A 6,981-nucleotide genomic window follows, 5' to 3' on the forward strand; every position below is an offset into this window, starting at 1 on the left:
TTTTCACAGAACTGTAACAAAAAACTGCACAATTTGTATGGAAACACAAAAGACCCTGATTAGCCAAAGCAGTCTTGAGAAAGAAACACGGAATTGGAGGAATCAGGCTCCTGGACTTCAGACTATACTACAAAGCTACAGTAATCACGACGGTACGGTACTGACACAAAACCAGAAATACAGATCAATGGAACAGGATAGAAAACCCAGAGATAAACCCACACACATATGGTCACCTTATCTTTGATAAAGGAGGCAAGAGTATACAATGGAGAAAAGACAGCCCTTCAATAAGTGGTGCTGGGAAAACTGGACAGCTACATGTCAAAGAATGAAATTAGAACACTCCATAACACCATACACAAAAAAAAACTCAAAATGGATTAAAGACCTAAATGTAAGGCCAGAAACTATAAAACTCTTAGAGGAAAACATAAGCATAACACTCTATGACATAAATCACAGAAAGATCCTTTTTGACCCGCCTCCTAAAGAAATGGAAATAAAAACAAAAATAAACAAATGGGACCTAATGAAACTTAAAAGCTTTTGCACAGCAAAGGAACCATCAACAAGACGAAAAGACAGCCCTCAGAATGGGAGAAAATATTTGCAAACAAAGCAACTGACAAAGGATTAACCTCCAAAATTTACAAGCAGCTTATGCAGCTCAATATCAACAAAACAAACAACCCAATCCAAAAATGAGCATAAGAACTAAATAGACATTTCTCCAAAGAAGACATACAGATTGCCAACAAACACATGAAAGGATGCTCAACATAACTAATCATTAGAGAAATGCAAATCAAAACTGCAATGAGGTATCACCTCACACCAGTCAGAATGGCCATCATCAAAAAATCTAGAAACAATAAATGCTGGAGAGGGTGTGGAGAAAAGGGAACCCTCTTGCACTGTTGGTGGGAATGTAAATTGATACAGCCACTATGGAGGACAGGATGCAGGTTCCTTAAAAAACTACAAATAGAACTACCATACGACCCAGCAATCCCACTACTGGGCATATACCCAGAGACAACCATCATTCAAAAAGAGTCATGTACCACAATGTTCACTGCAGCTCTATTTACAATAGCCAGGACATGGCAGCAACCTAAGTGTCCATCGACCGATGAATGGATAAAGAAGATGTGGCACATATATACAATGGAATATTACTCAGCCATAAAAAGAAATTGAGTTATTTGTAGTGAAATGGATGGATCTAGAGACTGTCATACAGAGTTAAGTAAGTCAGAAAGAGAAAAATAAGTACTGTATGCTAACGCATATATATGGTATCTAAAAAAAAAAAAGGTTCTGAAGAACCTTTGGGCAGGACAGGAATAAAGACATAGATATAGAGAATGCACTTGAGGACACGGGGAGCGGGAAGGGTAAGCTGGGACAAAGTGAGAGAGTGGCATGGACATATATACACTACCAAATGTAAAATAGCTAGCTAGTGGGAAGCAGCCACATAGCACAGGGAGATCAGCTCGGTGCTTTGTGACCACCTAGAAGAGTGGGATAGGGAGGGTGGGAGGGAGACACAAGAGGGAGGAGATATGGGGATGTATGTATATGTATAGATTGTTCACTTTGTTTTAAAGCAGAAACTAACATACCATTGTAAAGCAATTAAATTGCAATAAAGATGTTCAAAAAAATACATAAGGATATCAAATCAAATGTTGTACATCTGAAACTTACACAAAGTTATATGTCAATTATATCTCAATAAAGCTGAGAAAAAAAGAAACGAAATTGAGTTATTTGTAGTGAGGTGGATGGACCTAGAGTCTGTCATACAGAGTAAAGTAAGTCAGAAAGAGAAAAACAAACACCGTATGCTAACAGATATATATGGAATGTTAAAAAATGGTTCTGAAGAACCTAGAGGCAGGACAGGAATAAAGACACAGATGTAGAGAATGGACTTGAGGATATGGGGAGGGGGAAGGGAAAGCTGGGATGAAGTGAGAGAGTGGCATGGACATACATACACTACCAAATGTAAAACAGATAGCTAGTGGGAAGCAGACGCATAGCAGCGGGGGATCAGCTCGGTGCTTTGTGACCACCTAGAGGGTTGGGATAGGGAGGGTGGGAGGGAGATGCAAGAGGGAGGAGATATGGGGATATATGTATACGTATAGCTGATTCACTTTGTTATAAAGCTGAAACTAACACACCTTTGTAAAGCAATTATACTCCAATAAAGCCGTTTAAAGAAAGAAGATTCAACTTTCAGGTGATACTTTTATTTTACTGTAACCATATAAAGCTCTTCTCTAATGACTCACTCTGCACACATCAGGGAACTCAGCTGGTCCTGAAATAAAACACTCATCCATATGAATTTCAATCCAGCAACCACAAAACCTTGCAGATTATATTTCCAAGTTTGAAGGTGGCTGGATACCCAAAATTCTAAGAAATCTTATCATTTTGGAAAAATTCCTACATGTAGGGATAACTATTTCAAAACTATATTTAAATAATTACCAAGTAAAGTTGTACATATCTCATTTTATCAACATAAAATACAAAAAATAATAGATTGATCAAAATCAACCATCCTAATGGAAGTTCATTTGGTCTAGTAGTTTGCATCTTTACTGTCCTCAAAAGCTGTAAGACCACTTGACCTCACTAAGCCGCAGTTCCTTAATCCACATTGATATCAGTGTTGCTGTTCAGATTCAGTGCAACAGTGTATGTGAAGACCATAGATTTTGCATATAACGTGTGCTCAGTAACATTTATTCAATATCATTCATTGTGTGTGTATATGTTTTGGAGTTAGGCATATCATAAGGTGATAATCTACTTCATTTTCCCCATATTTGTTTACTCCTTTGCAGAAAGGTCAATTCCATTAGTCAGATTCCACAAGATCTTTCCTTTTAGAATCTGCGCTTGCTTTAGGTAGGTGCAAGGTGGGTGAGGAAGGATCAGAGAAAAAAATCACAATTCTGGATTTTGAGGAGCAAATTTTATGTTGCAGGATGGAAGACACAAGACTACAGATAATATGAAATAAAAATTCACGTAAAAATATCTATTATAAGCTATTATGTCTATCTATAACACAATTTAGGTGGCCTGTTATACTGTCCAAACATAATCATTATGGTACACTGTGTATATTTTTATGACTATTTTCATGAATATACAAAACTGGGATCATAAGATTTAAACATTTGTTTCATGGATTTAGTGCTTAATTTTTGTGTATACTTTTTTCTTTTACAATGTTTCAAATTTGTATGACTGCATAACAGCACAGCTGAACAAAAATTTCTTTCATGATTCTATTACATTTGAACATTAATTTGCTTATAATTTTCACTCTTACGATTACAATCATTATCTGCAATTCTTTATGCATTTTTTGTCATAGCTCTATTTCCTTAGGCTGCCTCCTATTTGTAGAACCTATGGGTCAAAGGCATTAATCTTTTAGGGATCTTGATACACAGTCCCAATATTGCCTTCTGGAAATTGCCTTAGGAAATCTCACGACCATTTTGAGAGCTTTAATAAATTTCCATCACAACTCAACTAATATTATCTTTAAAAGAATCTCAGCTAATTTTTAGGTTAAAAGGATAACTTATTTTCATTTGTAATTCTTTTGATCAATAGTGAAGTAGAATATACTTCCCTATGTTAACAAATCATTTCTCTGTGACAGTCCTCTTCAGTCTTTGTCAGTTTGTATCAGGTTGCTCTACTTATCAAATTGTATGAACTTTTAAAACAGTAATACTATTTAAATTTTTTTTTAATTTTCTTTATTTTTTTGGCTGCGTCAGGTCTTCATTGCCGTGCAAGGCCTTCTCTCTATTGGTGGCGTGCGTGCTTTCTCTCTCTAGTTGTGGCGCATGGGCTCTGTAGTTGTGGCACATGGGCTCCAGAGCACGGGGGCTCTGTAGTTTGTGGCAAGCGGGCTCTCTCATTGAGACATGCGAGCTCAGTAGTTGTGGCTCACAGGCTTAGTTACCCCGCGGCATGTGGGATCTTATTTCCCCAACCAGGGATCGAACCCGCGTCCACTGCATTGGAAGGCGGATTCTTTACCACTGGACCACCAGGGAAGTCCCCTATTTAAATTTTGACTTTTCTGCTTGTTCACATATTTTTTTTCCTTGTTGGCTGTTGGCCTGGTCATGTAGTTTATGTTGTCTCTCTGTACAAAAATTTTATGGAGTCAAACCATTTTTTTCTATCTGCTCTTTTCATTTCATTTATGTTAAGCCTCCTTCCCTTTGCTGTTGTCAGAAGATATTTCAGGATTATGAAAATGATGGAGAAAATGGTATTGTTAATCACACGGAGGACTATCTACAAGGCACCATAAGACTGGAGCTGGGATAGGAGCTAAATCTGTGCTTCTCAGAGAGAGGAAATTCACTGCAGACAAGTCTGATTTCAAGCCTCTTTTCTTTCCGAGGTTCTACAAGAATGGCATTTGATTGTCCTGGTCAGCGCGTTCAGATGCTCCTTAGAATTGTAACTTCAGTGCTAATGTCACTGGACATTCTTTGTCCCTAGGATATAAAATTCCTAGGGCAGTAGCGTACCTGGTAGAAGGAAGTAAAACTATCTAGAGGAGGAAACAAACTTACAAGTAAGATTGCAGAGAATCTATGACATAAATGTTAATTATTTCATCTTAGAAAAAAATCTTATTATAAAAAACTAAATGGTTCCTTAAGGGTAGCATTTACAAAAGTTAACTTTTTAAACCATCAGAAACTTATTTTAGTGTGTGGCTTAATTTAACTTTTGCCCCAATTATTTAGTCAATTGCCCTACTGATATTTTTGAATAATTATTTCCTCGGGAGGAGTGAGTGAGTGTGTGTGTGTGTGTGTGTGTGCATGTGTGTTCTTATTCTATGTATCCGTTATATATTCTTTTCTTATGCACTCTTGGTTGCTTCTAAGGCCACTGACTTTTTTTATCCACCTGTTTTTGATTCTTTCATCAGTGCTCTGAGAGTTTAGATACAACAGGTGTCTCTCCTTTCTCTTCCTTTGCCTAATTTTCTTAGCTCCTGAAAATGACAGGGATTCTATCTCCTAAGACATACTATCAATCACCCCACAACTTCCCTGACTGGTATTCTGGAAATTATAATCTCAGAAAGATGTATAAAGATGGAGAAAGGGGAGAATATTAGCCTAGTCACCTCGAAATTACCATCAAGACGTAAGAGGAGAGCTGCCTAGGGCCTTGGTGATCTCTCAAACCAACTGTCACACTATGGGATAATTACAGCATGACTTTCTATTTTATTCAGTTCCACCTGACTGCATTATTTCAGAAGGCAAAAGACAGCTTTTTTTAAAAAAAAAATCTAACTATTCAACCCTCTAGTTTGAGTAAATTCTTCCCAGACACTACCTATCATGTGTCATTCTTTAAGGTCTTCATAAGAATTTTATTACAAAGTTGAGGGGAATGATGAACTCCTAGAGGGCAGGTGGTATTTTATCCCCGAGTCCCACTGCCTCTTAAGACCTTAATGTTCATGGAACACAATTACTGGAAGAAGTCACATCTTACAATGTGTCTTCTTGACATGCCGAGGATGAGCATGCCTGAACTTGGAAACGGCCTTAACTGCTTCTGTACGGGAGGGACGCTCGCAGGTGGTTACAGGACTGAAACCAGAGCTTGTCACCACCCACCAGGTAAAGCTCAAGGAAACCTTGTGAACACCTTTTCTCCTAAGAAATATATAAGACTACTTCTTCCTCTCTAATGGCATTTTGGGTTGTTGGCCTTTAGACATAAATATAAAACCTCTCCGTTAAAGTAAAAAATAATTTGGGTGGGAGGAAAGTTAGAAGGAGTGGGGGAAATGACACCCTCTGAATGAAAATGTTAACAACCTCAACGGAAATGTTTTTGTCAAATTATACACACGCTTGGCATTAACTTTGGCAGTAGGTATGGAATGCATGAGGTGCATAGTTTTTATTGTTCAGATTAAAGACATTAAAGTAATAAGCATCTTTAGACTCTGCTTGTGGTATAATTTGTGCCTCAAGATTGAAATCTGCTGGAATGGAAGTGTCTTACCACAGATAATCTTAACTCATAGTTGGTGGTTGGTTAATCTAAAAAGTTGGATCTAATCTAAAAAGTGAGGATCATTAAGTATAATATAATCATGATTTAAGTATAATTTTATTTTTTATATGCATGTATACTGATTCACTAGGCTTTGCTGTAGAAACAAGACCTTGTCTTTGGAGTTGGATATTCACATTATATACAAATACTGCAATGCTTTGTTTGTTTAGCAGTTCTTATTTCATTAAAAGGGATTGAGAAATTAAAGTCACTTGCAAAGCAATCTGAAAAAAATTCTTATGTTACATTTGCCCTAAACATTGATAGTTGGCTTTCCCAGACCTAATTGGACACATTTTTTTTCCTTTTTTTTACTGACTCTCCTTGACTGAGCCTTTCCAAAGCATTCAGTTTTCTTAGAGTTTGTATCAATTTTTCCCTATATTATGGTTATTTTCAATTGGAAACATTTAATAAATATGCATTCATATTTATTTCATGGCGTAAGTTACAATGTAGAGATGACCAAGTTTGGATCACATAATTCCATAAACTTGAGAAAAGCCATTCTTTTTGTAACTAAGATAGACCCTTGTATGATTAAAAGATTTCAAACTATGGACTGTGATGTTTCAAATAATTACTTTTTCACTTTTAAAGAAGATTGTCCCTAAGTAAATAAAAACAAAAACGTCGAGCCAAACACTTGCAAATAGAGAACCTAAAAGTAACATTTTAAATTTGAAAGTGCTAGTGGTCTTTCTGTATTTTCTCATTTTGTATCTTGCCAGTGATTTTAGTAGTGCCCAGGGCATGCTCTAGATGAACGTGCTTACTTTCTCTGAAACTTTTAATTCCCAAGTCTTCTATTTCTTGCACCTTCACTCT

Source organism: Globicephala melas, chromosome 21, assembly GCF_963455315.2.
Source record: "Globicephala melas chromosome 21, mGloMel1.2, whole genome shotgun sequence".
NCBI classification, from domain to species: domain Eukaryota; kingdom Metazoa; phylum Chordata; class Mammalia; order Artiodactyla; family Delphinidae; genus Globicephala; species Globicephala melas.